Genomic DNA, 23,493 nt, shown 5'->3' on the forward strand with positions numbered 1-23,493 from the left:
GTTTCACTTTTGTTTATTATTGGTTTAAATATTCAAAAAAACCCAAAACTGGAATAACTGACACATATTCACATAAGAGGGAAAGCAATCCAATTCCATTAATTGTTTTAAATACAACAGAAAGTAATGTTATTCCCACTAGCAGAAATAGATCATGAAATTACTCTTCAGTTTGTTCAATCTCTGCTGCACTCAAAAGAGAGATATAGAGAGGATCCCTAAGCATACTTTCCTGTTTTTCTCATTCCACCTGGAAAAGAAGGATGAGCCTGTGCAAGAGTTACTCCCAGTACATCCAAAGGCACTGCCTATGGGGCTCTGCAGTGAATTGTCTGCCTACAGGGAAACTTTATGAAAAGCTTTTAACAGATTCCTGCAAGAAGAATTAAGCAGTTCTTCAGAGAACAGATGGAGGGAGAAAAAAACATTTTTCCATCCCCAGCACCTGCTCTAGCCTCATATAACTAGATGATTATAGCATTCCTGTCTTAAATAATTCTCAAAAGGGGACCAAGTTTAAACTTTACAAACCTCAAACCCTAATTTAACCAAATAAAATACTACTCAACCTCGTTGAATGCTTTATACAAATTCTTAAATAAAGGAGGTAGAGTTCTTCTTGAGTGAGACATCATATTTATTTTTACTTTAGACCTAACTCAAATCCTGCAACTCTGTGAATAAGAAAAAAAGAAAAATAGAAGTATTTCAAGTGCACTTGCTGGATTCCAAATCGGGTAAATACAATTTCCTAATTTCAGCCCGTTTTGTAATTTCAACAGTCTGAGTTTTCTCCCTCTGTACTTTAGGTTAGTAATGCTCTTATTTCTTATTCCAAAATGGTTCCTGTTTTTTTGAAGCAGATGATAAGATTCCTGTGCGGTTTCTTTAAAAATTTAAACCTCTGATTATGAGAACATGCAGTCATATATTTACCTTACAGTTGGTTAGCTATTCCCCTGAATTTTTAGTCCTACAGGACTAGTCACACACTTAAATAACAAGCAGTTAGAAGTATTCACAAGAGTTTATAAGTCCCATTAGAATTTTTTCAGGTAGACAAACCTACCAAAATTCAAAATACTAATGCCTAGATTTATATTTCTGTCACCACTCTGAAAATGTAACAAATATATATAACATAAAATGCATATGTAAGGTAAATATTTAAATATTTACAAGCACAGCTCTCAATAGAAATGAGACATCTCAAAATCAGTGACAATCTCAAATTCCAGAAAAAAACAACCTTTCTGAGCCATTACATATTGCAAATTGCAGTGCCCATCACAGAATAAAAAAGTACTACAGATCAGAACATCTATTTTGTTTTACATCCTTTTTAAAGAAGAACATCAACTATTTTCCATAGTACTCAGCCTAGAGGTACCAACATGTACAGCCCAGCCCAGGGCATACAGGTGCTGCTGTAAGCATTCTCGCTTAGATAAATGGTTTTTGGTGCAGACTTCTTGGAAAGTTCCTGGAGCTGTAACACTAATTGCACTGAAGCCAATGAAAGTTCTGGATGTGTCATTAAATGTGAAAGAAATAGGTCCACACAGACTTGTACAAATTAGAAATGCTCTAAACAGACTGCAAATCTCCTGCTGATACTTTAATTTGGATTTTTAAACCAGAAATTCCTTCATCTGCTTTTCACTTAGCAACATCTTCATTTATCCTGCCTTTCACTCAGAAATCTAGTCATATACGTGGTCAAGACCAGGAACTAGCATTAAATCCTGAAGCACTAGTTGCTTGTTTCTTGGTCAAAATCCCCACTGAGATCTATAAAAGAGTATGGGCTTAAAAAGCTGTTGAGAATTTATCTAATTCAAAAAATGGATGACATTACAACATGGTCCTGTGACAGTGCACCCAAACTGGGAGAAATGACGTGCAAAAGGATTTCTTCCATGACCTGCCAAATGCACTTTGACCTCTTTTTAGCAATTTCCTTAGGCCTTCTGCTGGAATTCAAGTGAGTTCTAAAGTCCATTGTCAAAAATGCAGACACCTTACAGTGCTCTAGTTTTAAATCTCAGGAAGAAACCCATGCACCTAAACTGCTCTCCTCACTCTGCCAAATCCTTTTCCAGTAAAATGATATAAAATAGGACTGATTCGACAGGATAGGCACTGCATGCTACTGCTAAAATTCTGTATTGCTAAACATCCATAAGTAACACTAAGACTAATCTAAAACCAGTGCTCATTACTTACTTAATTTTTTTTAAGAAAAGGTATAATACACAGAAATTATTTTACGGCCCAGCAAGTTCCTAAAGTAGGCATACTCTCCAAAGCTGCACAGTAAGAACATCACAAAATATTGACGATTTGTACACTGCACTTCACATTAGATGCCACATAAACAGTCCAGGCTGAAAAACACTTGTGTGGATAGCAGATCCGAAAAGACAATTACAGATACAACAGAAAATAATATTTAAAAGAAATAATTCAGCTGCTACTGGATGAATACACTGAATAAATATATTAATATACACCGATTTATATATACACTGAAAAGTTAGATGGCATGGTCTCCAGGGGTTCTAGTGTTTACACAAAGGAAGTAAAAAAAAGCACATTTTGCTCTGTATAGTCTTACATAAACTTCATAATGTCAAAGATAATACATCGTCCTGGCTAAGGGACAAGAAGAGTTGCTATCAAGAAAAGTTTGTTGAATGACACTCATCTCCTGTCACACAAACTGGTCTGGAGATGAGAATAATGTCTAATCTGCAAAGGGAAAAGACCTGAAGTAAACAGAAAAATTCTATGTACCTCTACATATTTCTGTGTAGCAGAATGATCTATTAGGCTATGGAAAAGAGTTTCTGGGAACAAAGTGTCTCTAAACTATGAAGTAAATTCTCTAGAATAAGATAATAAGATTTCCACTATTTGTCTCCTTGGAACTTTCCTGTACACAGTTAAAAACAAGTCTACCAAGACCTGGAAGGTATGCCACCTGTAGAAAAATTCCATGCCGCAAAAAAACCAGAGAATCATTTAGGCTGGAAACACTCTAAAGATCATTGAGTCCAAGGGTTAACTGAGGACAGCCAAGCCCACCACTAAACCATGTCGCCCAGTGTCTCTTAAATATATCCAGGGATGGTGACTCCACCACTTCCCTGGGCAGCCCATTACAATGCTAAACCAGTCTCAGACAGGACTGCTCACCCTGGATGGAAAGTGGCTCTGTGAGCACTTCAGCCAGTACCTCCAGTCAGTAGGCTTGGGTGGATTTCATCTGGTCCCACAGACTTGGGTGTGTCTGAGTGGTGCAATAGGTTATTAACTACATTTCTCCTTGGATTGTGGGGCTTCATTCTGCTCACCATGCCTGTCTTCTCGCTCAGGGGTCTGGATATCCAGAACAACTGGTCTTACCATTAAGGACAGAGACAAACCTCTCAAACTGCATCCATTCAACCAAACAAGGATCCTTTGCATCCATGGGAATCAGCATCTTTTTTTTGATGCAATCTAGAACACCGAATCACTGTTTGCTGCTTCCTTACCCATTTAAATGTGCAGCTGTTATCTGTTTGCTCAGCAGACAGGGAAATGAGAAGAGAACTAAAAAATCAATACATGTAACATAAATCTCCTAACTCTAAACTCAAATCAGTGTCAGGCCCTTGAATCAGGGTATCTCCTTCTGAAAACACCAGCATTATGGGCAGAAATACCATTTTTCTTTGGAAATCCTAATGCGATAAATGTAACTTTATAAGAAAAAGCTCACAGTCCTTTTAAGGTCAGTACTGCTCTGACGTCCATCTTTGCATAAGCTGCGATAGTCCTGGGTAGGCTGTCACAAGTACTATGTTACATCAGACTCTATCAAGTAACACAAAATATAGTAAGGATCTTGTGAATGCTCCCCAGAAAATAGAAATAAGACATTGCAAGTGAACTCTCACTCTCCTGAACTGTAGGTTTCATGTCTCATCTGAAAATATAATTATAACATCTAGATAAATACAGGATCTGGATGATGATGGTGAATATTGATCTTGTGGAAGTAACTAACGCTGACTTTGCAGACCCTTAGCACCATATTTGGAACAAAACAATCAGGAGTTTCCTTCTACATGGTGCCCCTTTAGTGTGCAATGCTGGGAGTGTTCATGGTTTCTCTCAGCTGCACTCCTGAGCCATGGCAGGAAAAAACGTCCCGCAACAGTCAGAAACCAGTGGAGCATAAGCAAAACCTGTGTTTTGGAAAAACAGGCCTCACTGAACCTGGAAAGTATCACCGTATCTTGCTTTCCTGTGTAGGAAGCTGTTCACCTCCATTTTAAGCAAGACAGAGCAAACAAAAGTCTATTCTGTGTCCTCTAACATGGGAGCATGTGACAGTCCATGCTTGTGTCTCCTTGGAGTGGGTGATGCAGATTAGACTTGGCCCTAAGGGAGAATAGTGGCTCAGAGTTCAGGTTTCCTTTCAGGGGTGACCAACACAAGATGTGAGTTTGCTTATGCACCATGTCACCCCCTTGGTCTGATGAAAGCCTCCACACCTCCCCTCCCTCCCCTCTCCTTTAATCTCTGCATGCTGCTATGCGAAAGGTGCCAACTTGAGAACAGACAGTTCTGAAAAGAAGGCAATTAAAAAAAAAAAAGCACAGTACTTTAGAAATTTAAACAACAAGCCCTGTGATCAAAATAATTCATAAAGGGAAGGATTTTATGAAGTCATTTCACGAGCACACAATGCCTGTTTTTTTTGCTTTGTTTTTTAAATAAATCCTTCAGTACACATGCCAAGGCAACACATCTGAATACAATATCAGTAGACACACCCTGAATCCCTGCGCCTGTGCTCTCCCAAGTTACAGCAAAGGCTAAAAGTTGGGCTTTTTGCCCAAGTTTAAACATTCATTTGGGTGCATTAGTTAAAGCATTTTTCTTCCCCTCGCTCCCCCTTTCTCCTCCTTTACGAGAGTTTCTTTTTCTCCTCCCTTCACAAAAACCAAAAAATTCTGAAAAATGGATTTTTCTCACACTGACAAGTCTGTCCGCTTTAAAAAAAACCCACACACCTAAAGAGATCTAACTTATAATGAATCCCTCTGGCATAAGGAAGCCTGTTCTAATCTCTCTTTATAGGGCTTGAGTGATAGTTTTGCTCAACGAGTATTGACAGGGCAGTCCTGTTTCTCAGGCTTTCATTTTCCCTGAGTTGGAAAAAGGATACAGTGCATTTTCACATTCTCCAAGTCTGCAGTTGTTTTTATATAAGAAGCAATTTGCTTGGGTCACATCAGGTCAAATGGGAAGCCTGCCCAGCTCTTGGTTTTAAAGGAAAAACATACAGAAAGACACAAAAACACAGCAGTTTCCTTCATTAAATTCCACTCTACCTGCCATGGGCTTGCAGCCACAATGGAATTTCCCACCCTGGCTGACCATAGCTAAACTTTTTTTTTTTTTCCTTCTCTCAATAAAAAGCCTGACTAGTTTTCTTTCAAGAGAACGTTGAGGTAAGGGTTCTTAAAGTTGATGCAATTGTCCATTTTATTAAATAAATTAATTAATAAAGACCTTCATGGGACTGTGGCCAAATGTTGAAGTCCTTATCGAAGCCCAGATTCTGATCTTGGTTACAATGCTGTGAGTCAAAAGCAACTCGTCTAAAGTTTCTGGAATTGTGCCTGGGTAAAAGATCAGGATCTTGCCTCAGTTTTTAACTCATTTCTCACTCGGGGAAAACCTCACCTGACCTTGGTATGAGTTTGCCTAAGTTAAGATTGCCTGTGAAGCACAGCATGAAACCCGTCTCTGCAGTTTTTTAGGCACTTTGCTGGGCTCTTCCAAACTCACACTGCCTTCAACACTTGAAAGGAATGGCACCGAAACTACAGCCTTTCTTATTACTTAGTAATTGCAAAAGTTACCTGAACTAGGAAAGCTTACTCCCAAGGAAAAGGAAAGCACCCCCTGCCTTCCACAGGATCACCGAAACCTGAGGTGAAATTCTACGCTGAGCTACAAGGAGAAGATGCTGAGGAAGTGACTCAGTGTGAACGCTTTTAAGAACAAGAGATCACCAAGATGCTTCACTGATTTCAACGCAGCCCTTAGGACAACCAGAGCTGCTTGCTTTGCTTTGACTATTGATCTTATTGTACACACAGGCAAGGGGGGAAAAACAGAGAGAGAAATAGAGGATGCATCCTGAACCAGAGGTGAGACTGTTTCTTTTAAGATGCTAAAAAGGCATATAATTCAAATTCCATCTTACTCTCAAAGCATTTATACCTGGCCTCTCTCTGCTGAATGCCTAGGTGTTCCCACTGTGTTGCTGGTAGTTTGCATTTAACTGCAAATGCAATAATTATGTTTGCAGAGCAGTTTCCATTCAGACTGTTGGCCCATAACTTTCTGCAAGGTTCTCCTTTTGGTCTGAAAGGAGACCAGTTCTTGCAAGTGAATGACGCAAAGCATAAAGCAGATTGGGGGCAGATGGAAAGAAGGTAGTGGAGGATCTGCTCAGCCTTGACAGGGCACAAGTGGGTGGCCCCTGCCCTTTCTCACAGTTTTCTCCACATTGAAAAGGCATTCAGCATTTTTTTGTTTGTTTGTTTGTTTGTTTGCTTGTTTTGGGGGTGTTGGTTGGCTTTTTAAAAATTTTTTTTCTACAATAAATTTTTAAAAAAAATTTAAAATAAGAGAAAAGGAAAAAAACAACAGAAAACAAAAAACAGTTGGTTCAGTGCCCCTGTACCCTCTGTTTTCTTGACACTAATGTGTGAAACAATGGCAGTTTTTCTTGAATCAGGGCAGAGGATTGCTGGACTTGGCCTCTGAAGGATTTTTTTGACTTACTATTGTGACTTTCATCCAGAGATCACAAAAAGGTTTGGTCTGTTTATCACACTGGGCAGACCTTTGAAGCAGTCTGAGCTGAATGAGGGCAGAGTCCCTTCTTCTCCTGCAGTGTCTTTTCTCTGGTTGTCCAAGAAACAAATGAGTTTTTAAAATTTTCATATACTCTCTTTGGTTTCACAGGCTGGCTAGTAAGATACTGCAAAGTTCTCTATTTTGTTTTCCTACGGTCAGATGGTTCTTTTCTTTTTCTTTTCTCCCTGCTTTCTCTGGTGTCTGTTTTTCTAGTTGATTCATCTATTATCCCTCTTTATGTAATTAAATTTCTCTACTCAGTGTGTCATTGTGCTCAGGCTGTATTGTGTTCTGTCACCTCCAATTCCTTTCTGTCAGAAACTCCACATACCAATTCCTCTTTAAAGTTGCTTGCTGAAGCATTTGTTCTTTCAGCATCCCCATACATTTATAAACTGGAGATTAGTTCACTTTGTCTGACTTCCAAAGCCATTTGCTGCTTGAGACCATTTCATAAGGCTGTCTATTCATGTGGATAAACAACAACAACAAAAACAAAAATCGTCTATACTGTGAATTAGGAAGAATAAACAGGAATTGCATGGAATAAATACCAGTGAAAGTGAAATTAGTAACAGTCACAGTTTTTGCTGATGTTGCCCCTGCCTGAACTATTTTACTTTGACATACCTTTATACAGTAGGATTTCACAAGTTAAAGGGATGATATCCCTTCTCAGTAGAACCAAGTGATGTACTGTAACATTTAGCTCATGATTCCAGCATTTCTATACTGAAGAGTCCCTAAACTCACAAACTGCTGTCTAGATGATTAATCTGAATACTCTGCAGTTCCCCAAAGCGGTCCATTATTTCCCATAAAGCCTTAAAAACTTTCTACTAAATTCAGGATCTTGAAGTGATACCTGGCTAACAGATGTGCTTGTTTTGACACTTTTAGATATCTTCCCTCAAAACAAGAGTCCTTTCAACAATTCAAATTCAAGTCAATGGCAAAATTCCTATTGATTGAAAAAGTTATGCTCAACCCTTGAAATAAGGAACTGAGCCTGTCAGTCACTTTGTATGCAACATCCGAATAAATACAGGAAACTCCAGTCTCTTCACCATGTATCCATCAAATTGCTTTCATTATCTGCAGTTTAAAAATATGGCAGTAGTGGGGACGGGGAAGAGTTTTGAAATGGTTTACAGGAGAAACTAAGGGTGAAGATAGATGTAGCCCAAGAAGTTATCATGAGCAGCAGAAGGGCTGTAAAAAGGTCTCCTTTCCCTTAAGAATGGGGCTTTGAGCAGCCTGATCTAGTGGAAGGTGTCCTTGTCTGTGGAAGATGGTCTGGAACTAGATGATCTTAATTTAAGGACCCTTTCAACACAAACAATTCTATGCTTCTCTGAGCAGATGTGACATTTATGGCAGCCCCCTCAGCAGATTTCCACACCTCTGAAATGGTCTCACTCAATCTGCAAGACATCACATACTCATTTCTCTGCTTGAGCCCCCTTGCATCTGCATTTCTGCTCACACTAATGTACAGCACTGAAACTTTCCAGGCTTTAGGGTCTATATCCACAGTCTGCAAGACTCAGGAAATCTGGATCATCTCTATGCAACCATAAATGGTATAAAAGCAGATACAGGTGAGCACCAGAATTTTTTGTGTCTCTGGTACAAATCTCCATGTGGTAAATGTCTCATCATGGATTAATGATCTGTTGGAGAGAACCAGAAGACCAGGTGTACCACTGAAGTCTTGGAGAAACATTTGCCAGCAGAGCTTCAGTTCTGGTCAGGGAAACTTAACAGCCTTAAACACCACAACTGACTAAATAAATGTCTTATAATTTTATAAATGACAGCAGGAATGACTACAATTATGCTTATTAGCAGATAAAAATGTCTCTAAAGGATTGGATTGGGGGGGTTTACATAGCAAAACAGGAAACAGGCTCACTGAATACATCTGTGGTGCATGGTTAATCTAAGCCTTACATACGTTCATTTTCCATGCCAAGATTGATCAGTATAAGACATGATTATAGTCTCTCAGTTCAAGGGGATAAAGCTTGAACTACTATAGAAAACTAGCTTAAAATTATAATCATGTTAAGATATTATATGTATTTTCCTAAAGATCTGCTTAACAATTTTGTATTTTGACTGCTTCAACAACATTCCTAGAATCAAGTGGTTTCATTATTTTCTAAGGATTTTTCTGAAGTCAGACTAGGAAAAAAGTTGCAAGTGTGTTACAAGTTCTTTTCTACAACCTGCTCGTACTGCATTCAGTTTGACTGAAATTCCACATAATTTATTATTTTTTACAGCTTTCAAGAGTGGTAGGAACAGAAAAGAGAAAGAAAGAGATACTAATAAATCATACTTCAATGATTTTGATATTTAGGAAAAAAACAGGGACCCAGAAAGAAAATGTTTATGATTTATTTCAGTATCTCTGGGATTTCATATCTCTTATTATTTATTTGCTTAAATTTTAGGTAATTTATTTACTTAAGTACCTCATTGATAAAATAACTGGGGAGAGGTAACAAAAATCACTAATGATAAGTTAGCCATCAACAAAAACAGTATTTATCGTTTTAAAAACTTTTACATCAAGAGCAATTAGCCTTCCTGCCCTCAGAGCCAGGCACCATTCCTAATTTCTATACAGTGAAAACCATAAAACACATTCCACAGACAAAGAAAGACATGAGGTATGGGACCTCCGTAAGCAATTTGCAAGTTGGAGATCACAAACTCTCAAGGACCCTGCTGTTTTACAGCTCAGCTGGGCTAGGCCAGGCTTGCAGCTGGGACCTGGGTGAGCTGCTAATCTTGGCCTCCCTGGTGCTCGCAGCGAGAGGGACGGAAATGATTCAGCGCTGCCCAGTGCCAGCAGAGCCCCGCTGTGCATCACACACCATCCTCCCTGCTCAGCCTGCGGCACTCAGCATAGCTCAGTGCTGAAACCTTCACAGCACTGCTAGGGCTTTGTAAAGTAGGTGAGGATACCCAGATTCCTAACTCAAATTTCATCCATCACCACAACTGAAATACTTGGGGTTTTTGGTTTTTTGGTTCTTTTTTTCATTTCAAAACCTGCCAAGATCTTGCTTTTTATTAATTTAATATTATTATCATTACTTTCCCCTAATGTGCAATTCCTGCATCAGAAAGATCTAGCTGGGTACTGCGTTTGAGATACTAAAGCTGCATGAATTCTCCAGAAAGATTCAGCATTCAGTTGCTCAAAATGGCATGTTTCAATGAGATTTTCCTTGCTTTAATTGGTTTGAGCTACCTCTTTGGCATTGTCTTATAAATAATAGAAGCTACACACTGCACTGTTATAACATCATTCATCTAAGGATCTCATAACTTAATTAAGAAGGACACTGTCAGGTTAAAAATCATATATTTTTCATTAAGTAATTTCCTTATCTATGTTACTAATAACATTTTAGGCTATTAAGCTGGAATAAATTCTTAAAATCTAATTTAACATCTACTACTAGCATGTATATATTATAAATACACACATCTGGTTTACTCTCTGAGATACTAAAACAGATGTGCTAGCTTTACTTTTGTTTTAAGTTGGTTTCATTTACAGATTTTCATGTGTGAACAATGTTCTTCCTTCAGAGTGGTATAAACACTCCACGAGAACATTTATATGCAAACAAAAAACTGTATTAACATCCAAGAAAATAAAACATATGTTTTTGTTAATATAAGACTTGCAAGGATACAACAATAAAACTTTATTTTTGGAGAAAACTGCCTAACATTGTATGGTGGTTATTTTCACTTTCTCTTAAAGGGAAGGTGACAAGTACTATTTCTGTAGTGCTTAATTATGGGAGAGCACAAATCTGTTTGCTGTGAGGGAATACATCATTAATAAATTAATTCTGCTATATTTGAGCCTCGTCAGATAACCACAAATGTGCTGTTACTTCTCTGAGGCTTAAAGCAAGGCTTGCTTTTTGATGGGAGAAGCTAGCTGTGGGCAAAGTTAGCATAATGAAGTTTCTACCTGTCAGAGTTTAGCTCAACTCTAAGTTGTTGAAGTCTACGTGACACTGCCGTAATAGGGGGACAGTCACTAAAGTACTGTGGAGTCCCTGGGAATCTATATAAAAGTGTAACATCAAAAACCACACTGAGTATTTTTCCAGGTTTCACTTCATACAGGGTAAAACTAAGACACACAATCAAAGTCACACAGTGAGTTGATGATAAAACCAAAACAGAAATCCATACCCTGCACCATTCATTCCTCACTGAACTACTTAGTTTCTTCCTTACGTTTCAATGCATTTCATATATGAAGAACAACAAGAAAGCCATTTTTTACTTCTATTAGCTAATACAGCAAGAAAGATGTGGGTTTGACTTCCACTAGGCCATTTTGCTTCTCAAGAGATTCCTCCTCTTTCTTCCCTTCCCCAGGTTCAGTGATCAGCAGAGCAGGTGCTCACTTGCAGATCCAGAGTTCCTGACACAAAAGGAGTTCTAAATTTCATTTTTATTTTCCATGGTCCATTGCTCAGACATCAGTCCCAGAAGACATTCTGCCAGCTATTGAACTTTTTGAGCAGGTGGGGGTTGAAGAAGCAGGTCATGGAATCAAAAGCACGAGTCAGCTCTGTCTACTGTTTAAAAAGAAAACTGCAGTAAGGCTGGAAAAAACAGAAATAGTAAAAACATACAGCCAAAAGGCCTCCCAAAAGCCAGTGAGGAGCCATGGAGGTGTACTAAAGCCAGCCCTGAAGAATGGTGGTACAATCCGATAGTCACAACTAAACACAACGCTGTTGGGCACAAGACTCCCTGAAATGCGAAACACTAGGGCTCTTGAGCTGAAATGAGACTGCCTTCGAACTCAGCTGCAAATGTTACATGCTAAAGGCTAACACATTTCACATTGCAGAGACAATATGAAACTAGGCCAAGGACCACCTTCTATGACAGGAATAATTAAAGAAACATTATTCTGCCTTAAAATATGTTTTATAAAGTAAATGTGTGAGCTTTCAGAGGTAGCCTTTTGCTGACTGGTTCAGAGTGGGACTTCAGTGTGTGTTTGGTTGCTCATAGCAAAACCTCTGATAACCTCGGCTGAAACATCCATTATTTCACATTAACAGTCAGATACAACTGCATGAGAGTCATAGTTTTCAAAAATGGCAGGAGTGTATATCCAGGCTGGTACAAAATACGGATCCCAAAGACAGACTCTTCATGTTGCACCTATTCAGGATCCAGGACGTAACAGCTTAGAACCCATGGCATGGGTCTGAATGGCATTTCTGTATCATCTGCCAACCAGAAAGTTGCTTCACGGGCTTGTTTAAGTCTTTCAGATTTTTGTTGTTTCATTTTCACAATTAGTAAAGTGTAGGACTTGTTCTGAGTGGCACTGAGACGTCCAACCACCCTTATGTACATCTCAGCCAAGCTAGCCAGGGACAAAAAAAAGGATAATGCCTTTCAAAACTGTACTTGTGTCTTTATGTTGCTGTCTTAAAAGTATGAGGTCTTATTAATCTGGTATTAATGTGTATAATTGTCTTATTAATCAGCACAGACTTTTTTCAGCTCTATGTATCCTTCAGCAGTGAATAAATTGTACCATGATGGTATTTTTTGAAGTAAGACAATTTTTAAATGTCACACACACATATATATCTGAAGATATCTGCCTTCCTCCCTGGCTATTTGTAAGACCAGAATATTGAATTTAAAAGGGAGCTTGTCTAATACACCAAAATCAATCATAAGAGTCAAGCACAGTTATCACCCTTCATGCCCACTTTCCTTGCTTTAAGGCTATGTTAATGCCCAGAAAGGAAATTTAGTCCTGTATTTCTGTGCTTAGGAGGTTTCTCTTAAAATTTAGAAACAAATCCTTAGTTCATAGATTTAAAAATACCACTGAAGCCAAAGTAAAAAGAAAAACCCAACACATTAAGACTTGATACAACTTAAAGTTCATATTTACTGTAATTACCGAGGAAAAATGTCACAGCAAACCAGTTGTAGCTATTTATAAAGAAATTTAAGACTGACTCTGGGGTCTGATATCCTTTTCTTGTGGACAGGCTGAGCACACAGACAGGATGTTCACAGTATGGTACTCTTAAACTGCTAAAACAATTAACCAGACCAACCATGAGCCAATGGCCTCAACCCTTTCTACATAAAGGCTAACAAATTCAAGTTGACCATTACCTTGAAATCCTGACAGGCCACAACATGGTCCAGTTTAAAAGTGTTGCAAAACACAGGTGGAAAACTTTGTTTTTCAGAGCTGAGAACTAGCAACAGAATACTTTTTCTGTGCTGATTACACAGGAAACCAAATGAGTTTTTGTGTTCGAGCAGCAGAAAGCAAATATGATTGTATTCCACACCTCTCTCTCCTTTGCCCATTCTTGGGCTCACACATGCACTAATTCTCCCCCTCAGATACACACTGGCTCATTTACTTTCTTCCTTCCTCTTGCTTTCCTCCAATCTCTGTGTCCATAACCAGCTATCCACTCATGGTTTTACAAAGTGTTTATATTCTCCCTTCCCTCTTTAGCCATGGCATGAACCTGCAGAAGGGCTTTTTCCCCCCAGCCACCATTCTGTCAGGTTGTGTCAAGCCCAGCATGGCAGTAGCTGCTGCGGAAATGCCCTGCTGGGAATGGGTCCCTCCAGGGTTCATGCAAAGAACTAAAATGGAGTCTTTGGGTCTGTGTATGACTATCATCACAGTACTACCACTAATTATAACTTTGCCTTGTCCCTCACCTCTCCCTGAACCAGTTTCCTCTCTTCCCTGTGAGTAGAGTTAGAGACAGTGGAGTACATCCTTTGGGTATGTAAGGAAGGCCTCCTTCATTAAATGCTATGAAGTGCTTTGCTATCCTCAGAAGCATGGTGTTATTTAAGTGCTAATCACTCTAGTCTTCAGTATGTCCAAAATTATTTCACTTGTTACCAACAAACTCCATCGTCGCACATTACATTGCTGTTGCACTGAAAAATAATTAACAGCCTACATTTTGGGGTCCATTATTTCAGATGTCTGCCTGATTAGGGAATTATCTAGCATTTCCAAGTTTTCCAGAGAAATTAGAAAACATTAAAAAGGTAGGCCAGGGAACAGCTCTATGAAACAACTCATACAAAGAATGAGAAAAGAGACTATTCCTTCTAAACACTAAGACAAAGCAGTAGCTAAAAGTCAAGGCAATCTAACATAGCAAGCAATCTATATGATAATTTAAGAAGGTAATCTTTTAGATAGAGTCTCAAAGATTATTAAACTCAAGTATTCAGTAAACCATTCTTAACCAGAAATCCTAAAAGTTATGAAGAACAGCACATAATGCTCAAAACAGAAAGTATAACATATGGTGATCCCATTTTCAATTTCAAGCAACATATAAAATGGGATGTATACCAGAGAAACAATCCCTTGGAGCACTTGGAGCACTAGAAAATGAGGAATTTGCTGTCTCCTCTCTTGCTTGTTCAGAACCTCTTCAATTCCTTGCCTCTCTAGATGCAACCAACTTGATCATCTTGAAGTCTGGTATAAGTCAGAGAAACAATACCCTTGGAGTGACCCCAACAAAACCATGTGTGTCTGAAAGTGCATCCAAACAGACCTCAAACTTCAGTGCCCAGCAAGGTAATATCTGCATCACTTCTTAATCCTTCAGAGTTTCCACATTCAGTTTACCTAATATTGGGGAAATACTTCTATTACCAAAAAAAAAAACAAAAAAAACAAAAAAAAACCCCAAAAAAACCAAACAAAAAAAATCAAACCACTCTTCCCCCTAAAAAACCCCAGACATCACAACAACAAACCCAAACCACAAAAACCCTAGACGATGTACCAGTGATACAAAAAATTCAATAAATAAATAAACCAATCTCCAAAGCTTTCGACAGATACATAAGTCAGCTGCAAATTTGCACAAGAACAAATCTTTAGTTGGAGGTAGAGGGGCAAATGTCTTACAAGACAGTACAGGTATTTTAAGAACCTGAATCTCAAGATCAAACTCAGCCTCTGAGGCACAGGAGTCTAGAAAGAGTTGTCTTTCAATGACTTTCCTTAAATTTCAAACTGGTGGTTTGGGGCTTCTTTTCCCCTTACTGTCTCAAAGCTGTAGAAAGTCATCTTTCTTTTCTTTCCAGTTCCAACTCCTGACTTCCAACACTGCCAGCCAGGCCAGCACCCAGTGCACTCTGCCTCCAGCCACCGTGGAATTTCTCACCCTGGTACCACATGCCCAGCTGTGCTCACGGAAGTGGAAAATCTGACAGCATTGTCAAAGACACAGCTTGGGATAATTGTTCCTCATGGCTCCTCTGTCCATGAATATTCTCATATTCATGTCACAGGAAAGCCACTATACCTTCCATATTCCTCTGCTCGCAGCCACAGAATTCCTCTTGGCCATTAAAGCAGTAGTTAAATACTTTATAATGCGAGAAAAGATTTTAAAATCTTGTGCAGATTAAAGGCAACAACACCATAACTGTATCTGGTTTAATAAGTACTTTGTGCAGCATAAACATGGGAAGGAAAGGAAAAAGAACTCAAAACGTATCTATGTTTATGTAACACAGATGGATTTGCTTCATGCCTGTAAAATCCTTATTTTATAAATCCAATACATAGTTTACACTTGTGTAAATGCAAGAAAGAAAAATCACTATTACACTACAAACACTTTGTGGCAAATTTAAAGCAAAACTTAGAAAGAAAAGCTGTACAGTAACTCACAGCCAGGCAGAGATCTGGTGCTCACAAAACAGATCCCAGTATGAGGAACCATTTTCACTTTAGATTCACAGTTTCCACCTTCAGATCCATCCAACCTTGGTATCTATCTAACCTCATTGGAAGGCTATTGTTACCATCATGCCTGAGCTGCCGTCGATGTCCAGTGTCTCCATCCCACCATCCCTGGGAGGCAGAACATGTGGCTTCCTCAGGTCCTCTGGGAGAGCGGTGCCAAAGTATGGGACAGCCCAGGACTGAGGTGTTTCAGGCTGGTACAGTGTTCAGTTTTCCTCTTAAGTACACGCTACATGGTTTTGGGATTTTTTAGGGAACACAGAACTGAAAAAAGATGCCAAAAAAAGTCCTGCTCACTCCAGTAGGACAAGAATTGCACTTTCAAATGTTTTCCACTGATTTTCCTTTTTTTCTCCTGTCCCCTGCCACAACCAGTGATGTTGTACCTGATTACTTGCACATAACTTTTTTTTTATTTAAATGCTATCCAATGCTTAAACTGTCATGACCAGAAGTCATGACTGGAGGGACATTCTCTCTGCTGCTTTCTTCTGTTCCTTTTGCTACAAGGTAAAGTGCCATTGCTACTGGAAGCAGAATAAACAACATTTCTACTCTACCCAGGGAACATGAATGACATTTTCTCTGAGAAATTTTCCACCCTCATATCTGTGCATGCTCTTGTAAAGGCAAGCCTTGTGCTGATCTCAACACCTTTTTAGGTGAAAGCTTGTGTTAATAGAGCAAATTAAGCTACCACCTCTAGCTGGTTCCAGACCAGGCCTGATCTCCCATCAGAAACAGAGATGACTTGAAACCAAAATAATTTAGCCAAAGCCACTCAGCTGTTACACTGGTATCTCAGAGTAGCTTTGGTGATCCAGAAAATGTAAATAAATAGCTGATGTTCAGTGTGTGAAGCAATGTGGTTGGCAATATATTAAGTGATATCCTTTCTTTTGATTAAACAGAGTAATGTTCATAGTCTCTACCTCTCCTAGTAACCACAACAAGGGTCCCCTCCATTTGTTTCCACACAGAAGCGGGTGCACCCTATTCACAAATCAGTGTGTCTTTTCCAAAAATTAGTCATTATGTGAGGCAATTAAGGAATACCTTAACGACTAAATGGAGGTGCACAAAGCCCTTAGGCACTCAATGAAATTTAGGCCAAAAAATAGAAACCATGCATAAATAATAAATGCATTTAGTGCAATGAATGCCTTTTCCTATGCATTTTGTATGTTAAGAATTGAAAGAAATGAAAAAACATGAAGTAGATACAAATACATGCACACACAGAGAGAAAATTATGTGGTCCTTTCTAGTATGAAAAGGAAATTATTAAAAGTTGGATAAACAACAACGGAGGATATGACAGGGGCAGCTGGAGAACCACACTGGGGGACAGAACTTCTAAGTGAATCCACACAAAAAAATGTCTCCCCTGACAATCCGTTGTTCTTCAAAGAGAATAATGATTCTAGAGATGAGTTTGCATTTGTCTTTGCATGTCACAATAAATGCTAAGAAAGCAGCTGAATGAGAGTTATTATTTCCTCTGAGCAGCGAAGGATTTGGGTAGGCTGTCAGAAAACCAGCACCCGCAGTCTGAGGGCAGATACAAAGCAATAGCGAGCTAGCAGGGAGTTCAGAATCTGTCCAGGGCCCTGGGAAAGGAAGATGAAAGAGGCCATGGGGCAAAATGGAGATCTAAGAAAGGTAGATCTAAGGACCACAACTGCAAGGCAGCTGTTAAACCATGAGGGAAATAGGAACACTGTTTGAGAACAGGATGCATAATATTTTCCAAGACCAACAGAACACAAATGCATGCAAATTGGCGGAGAGTGTGCTCCACAGAGGTCTATGCTTCTTTGTTGGAATAGCTCAGACAGTTTGGTGGTGCTGGGGCTGCATCCAAGTCCTCACCTTATTCACACATGTGCTACTCTGAGCACAGCAGAAGGACTTGTAACCCATCGGTGCTCAGGAGTATCACAGCTATATTATGGGCTATCTAATCCTCCCTCTCTAATTGAGCAGGCTGGGTACAACATAAATCCAGCCCTAACTCTCAGTAACAAGACACTTTTCCAACTGGTCTGATGGAGTACTTGGCCCGATGATGACTCTTACAATCAGATGTGCAATCTACCCTCTGGCTCCCCGTTGGTTTGGACTCATTGTCTATAAACTCTAATATTCAAAATAGCCATAGATTAAAGAGAGATTCCTGTTTGACTGTATAAGACAGTATGTTACTGATAATAGATAAGCCATATCCTTGGCACCTGCTGTTGGCAGAACTGGCCCTTTCCACTGCACACTCTTGCCTGCAGTGCTCCTATATGGAAGAAGACAACTGTAAATGACAGTAAATTATCTTTCAAGACACTTTAGGGCAGCTGGAAAACCACCACAAACTGACCTAACAAGGTAGGATGTAATCTTCCACTTGGTCAGGCTGCTATGGAGTGTTGGTGTCACAATACTAAAGAACCTGTTTCTCTATTTGCTAACTTCCATGGCACATCTGAGAATCTTTGTTTAATCAGAACTAAGTCTAAAATGGACTATGGATTGTGTTATGAAAGTATAAAAATATTTTTTAAATCCACAGCCCTGCCCTACATCCCCATACCATTCTATCAAAACATACACGGGAAAATGTTTACAAGTTACACTCTTCCAGCTAAGCTTAGCTTCCTGTATAAATTTCAAATGCAATGTCTCAAGAACACACACATACAAAAATCTAAAAATGCAGGTGGGCGCTGCACAGTACTGAGCTTCAAATTTTAGATTTGAAGCATATTATCTTCTTACCCGTTGGCTTCAGTCTTTCAGTTTTCCCCACCACAGCTGGATGAAGTTCAGACTACAACTGAACAAAGGGGAATGCTGGCTTTTCTGTATGTCAAGGTGTTCACAATTAAGGGGAACTCAGAATCAGAGTTTAATTTGACAAGCTGAGATTTTTTAATTTCAAAGACTGAGGTAAGTCTGTAAGTTTCAAAATATCTAGCACACCATCAAAAAGAAGAGAACAGAGCAATCACCAGAAGAGAATCAAGTCCTTAAACTAGGACAAAGAAATAACTGTTATGGATACTGGATTTGCATGGCAAGGCTTTGGTAGCAAGGGGGCTATAGGGATGACTTCTTTCAGAATCTGACAGAAGCTTTCCCTACATCCAAGAGATCCAGGGCCGGATGGCTCCAAGATGAACTCACCAATGGCCAAGGCTGAACCCCAGTGACTTGACAGCTCCTCTGGGACAATGTGCTTGAAAAGGGGAAAAAAACCTTCAGAACAGCAGCAGTAGAAAGGATTTAAAATATGTGAGAAAAACACCTTTGCAGGCATCATGGTCAATGGAGAAGGAGGAGCAGGAGGTGTGCATTGGAGCAGTGATTCCCCTGCAGCCCCTGATACACACCATGGTGAAGCAGTGGTGCCCCCACAGCCCATGGAGTTCTATGGTGGAGCAAGGATCCACCTGCAGCCCATGGAAGAAACCACAGCAGTGCAAGTGGGTTCCTGAAGACAACTACACCCCCTTGGGAAGCCCACACTGAAGCAGACTCCTGGCATGTCCTGTGACCACAGAGACAGGGAAGCTCACTCTGAAGCAGGTTTGTTGGCAGGACTTATAACCCTGTGGGAGATCCATACTGGAGCAGACAGTTCCTGAAGGGATTGCACCCTGTGGAAGAGAAGCATGCTGGATCAGCTTGTAAAGAACTGTAGCTTGTGGGAAGGACTCATGTTAGAGAAGTTAATGGAGGGCTGTCTCCCATGGGGAGGACCCCATGCTGGAGTAGGGAAAGAGTGTGAGGAATCCTCCCACTAAGGAGGAAGGATTGGCAGAGACAACTTTGATGATCTGACCCCAGCCTGCATTTCCCATCCCCCTGTGTCACCACAGGGAGAGGTTAGAGAAAATCAAGAGTGAAGAGAAACTCAAGAAGAATGGAGGGGTGGAGAGATGGTGTTTTTAAGATTGGGTTTTCTCTCTCATTATTCTACTCTGGTTTGACTTGTAATAAATTATATTCATTTTCCCCAAGTTGAGTTTGTTTTTCCCATGATGGTAATTTTTGAGCGATTTTTCCCTGTCCTTATTGTGAACCAAGAGTACATAATATTTTCTCTCCCCTGTCAAGGTGAGGAGGGGAGTGACAGAGTAGCTTTGGTGGGTCCTACAGATCAGCCAGGGTCAGCACATCACACATGGAACTGGGCTTTTCCTCATTTCACTCTCACAATCCTGTGGTAAACCATTTGACTTCATCTTTGGTTTAATTAAGGAAAAAAATATTGAAAACTCTCATGCTCAGAATGAGAACATATTAATCTTTTGTTCTGAGTAATAAGGTGCAAAGAAATGTAGTCCTGGCAGGATACTAATTTTTGATGTTGTCAATTAAAAAACTTCTCCTGGTGTTTTGAATGGAAAAATCTCTCAGAAAGTGTTTTTGTCGAAGTACCCAGTTCCAAGTCCTGGATTATTAGGTTAAGCACCATCAGCAGAGAGACCAATATAAATTTTTTTCATACCATCTGCCTTGATGCCTTGACAAAAAAATAAAGAAGAGAAAATACATAAGTCCAAAATTCTCTGATTTTAACCTGTTTCCCTTTAATACAAAGCTGGGAAATTCAGGTCGTAGAAATATGAAATGAAAAATGTGCTATTACTTTTTTTTTTTTATCCTCCCTCAAACCCTTACAGAACATCCCAAATCACCCAGTGTTTCCAGGACCTCATTTCTTTTCATATTTTGAAATCAGAAAAGTAGCTTTAAGTAAGTCTAGGTGGTAGCAAATCATTTGCTCCACTCCCTTTTGCTGTTCTGAAGAGAGCTTGTTACAGTGCATGTATTTTACCTAGTGTTTATTGGGAGGCTCTATACAATTACCAGGTTTTTGATTTTCCTATGTAAAAACAAATTAGGGTGGTATGCAGGACCTTGCAATAGTAGGCAGAAACTCCAACAACTAATGATAGAGGACAGTGCCTCGGTGAAGGTGTTGGCGATCTATCTTGCCAATTAGAAGAGTGACTTAGGCAGAGTCTGATAGTATTTCTCAGTTATGGTGGCTGTGACATCAGCATTTGAGAAAGAGAGAGATTTGGTGTGAAACAAACAAGTGAATCCATACACAGAAAAATCATTAAGAGCTGCTGGAATCCCACAGCAGAGAAAAAAGGGAAAACACTATCTGCCAGAGATGTACCTTGACTTAGCAACTCGAAAGAGGGCTGCACTTCAGAAAAACCAGACCAGCTCAGATATGAAACAGATACTGATAAAGTCTGTCTTCCTATAGATCTGCAATCAGAATCTGTTAGCAGCAGACAAGAGGAGTACAATTGTCTTTGGTCGTCTTTCCCAGAACAAAGATAATGTTCTCAGTGAGCAGAAGACAGCCTGTGCTGTGGCTCTTCTGTGCTGGCCAGCCAACTGTCCTCTGCCAAACATACTTAGCTGATAAGTTCTGCTTGTTTTTCCCTCAGCAGGGGAGTTTTTTTCCTCTCCTTAGATACTAAATCTGTAGAAAACAAATATCTTTTTCAGTTCTTTCTGATTCAGCTGAATGGTATCAGAATGCTTAACAGGTATGGATGGGTGTGACAGACAGGCACAGGGACAGGCAGTCCCACAAACTCAGATGAGGTAACTTGGTAACCAGTACTTCAGAAATCTGAGGTGTTTAAAATCTGAAAGTGGATCCAACTTTATCTTAAGCTATGCCCAAGGTAAAGAGAGACCAAGATTTTGTTCTGTTTCTGCCTTCCCATTTGGATCTCCGTGAGGCCGGAACATGCACTCCTTTCATGGTTATTTCTCATAATTGCAGAAGCAAGCCAGCAGGATTGCCCACCACTTAATTTGGACATGGATACTGCACAGGACTACACATATTTAATACCACAGACTGTTTTTTCTTGTCTTTTTTCTAATTTTTTCTTGTCTTGCGCTTCAAAAGCATCTCACTTGATTTCAAAAGTAAACAAAACCATTTCTTCCTCTCCTTTCCCACCTGAGAGACGACCGCTGCCCTCATTTTCAGGAGGTTAGCAAACCCTTCTTTCTCATACCCAGTCTCCCATGTCAGCTTTTATTCCTTTCTCTCATCTTTCAGCCATGACAGGAGAAGGAGTTAAAAATCTTGTGCTGTCTTCTGGCCAGTACCTTCTTAAATATGTCACCCCTCCCCAAGTACACAGGAGTTGCACTGCCCTCTCCCTGGATGGTTCCACATATCTGTTCTCTGAAGTTACAGAGATGGGAATGATTTTTCTCAACATGAAATACTGTATAAATAGTGTGGGTGGGAAATATGCAGTGTAATGGAACTGAAACCCCATAAGGGAAATCAACGCAGGCAGCTGCTGATACACTATTTACTTGGATAAATCATCCATTTTTCTCCCGGGCCAGATGACTAGAGGTATCACCTACCCAGGATGGCAAGTGCAAATATAAATAATAAATAAAACTAACTGAGGAAGAATTCTCACTGTAATGGGGTTTTGTAGAGAACTAAGTTTCAGTTAAACTTAATCCTTGCAGTCTACTGTGTCTCCAGCAGCAGAAACATCTGGTCGGTTTTAGATTCCCCTTGGATTCCCAACTTCAAAGGGAGTTATAAAGAATAACAAATACATGTACTGGCACTGAAAAAAAAAAAATTAGAGCAGCAGGAGAGAATGGTAAAATTGTCCTTATTTGACTGCTAGTGACAGGCGCCACAGGCAGAACTGTGAGAAAAAATCTTAACGGCTCAGGCAAATAAGCTTTTTTTTTTTTTTAAATGACTGGCTCTCTGTACTAATGACGCAGAAAATCTATGGGATCTGCCCCATAATGGCAAGAAGCACATGTGCCAACGAATATGCACGCAAGGGTATGCAGAAAATAGATTTCAAATCAGATATGTACTAAATAATAGGCAGGAAACTAGGAACTAAATTTTGTTCCCAGCCTTTTCACTGATAGTGACTTGTGTGTACCACTGGCTAAATAATGCAGTCCGAATTTTGGCTCTTTAAAGTCAGTAGGTCATTGTAAAGTATGGCCAGAAACAATGAGTGTCATGTGCACTTTTCAAATCCTACTTCAAAAGCTCCAGGAACAGGGGTAGGTAAGCACACACAGTAACAGATGTCTGCAGCTCTCTGTCTTTCCTTTACTCTCTGGTGGTTGGAAAGTGAATGCTATGCTTCTTTCATGAATGCAGCACAACAGCAACTACTTACGACATGTTTCTGCCCTTACATGCAGTGAAAAGAAGCAGCTAGCTTCACCCTGAGATGCTGAATCAGTGCACTCATGAAATAATCACACCCCATTCCTCACTTCATCCATGCAACACCATGAACTCCTTTTTCCATTTATTGTTTACCACTTCAGTCATAAGATTAATAAAATAAATGTAATATGAAGGATGTGTGAGGATTCAGAAACCTGTGTGAAGCCTCCTATCTGCTAAACATTAACTCATGCTGTATGAACATTAACTATAGTATGAAAGCTGAACTTGTTACCTCCTTTCATCAAAACTATAGACTTCTAAATGCCTGGCATCATGTAATGCAAATTTATAAGATGGATGCCAGAGGAAAACTACAGAATAGGCTTTTGCAAATAGTACTAAAACCACAGCCATCCTTCTTTCACCTCTCTTTACAGAGAGTCCATAGAACGTAAGTTTTGAAAGCAGTCGTCAAATAAATTCCAGCAATTCCTGAATCAAAGAGACTGATCAACTTGTGTAT

The sequence above is a fragment of the Catharus ustulatus genome, chromosome 2 (genome assembly GCF_009819885.2).
Source record: "Catharus ustulatus isolate bCatUst1 chromosome 2, bCatUst1.pri.v2, whole genome shotgun sequence".
NCBI classification, from domain to species: Eukaryota; Metazoa; Chordata; class Aves; order Passeriformes; family Turdidae; genus Catharus; species Catharus ustulatus.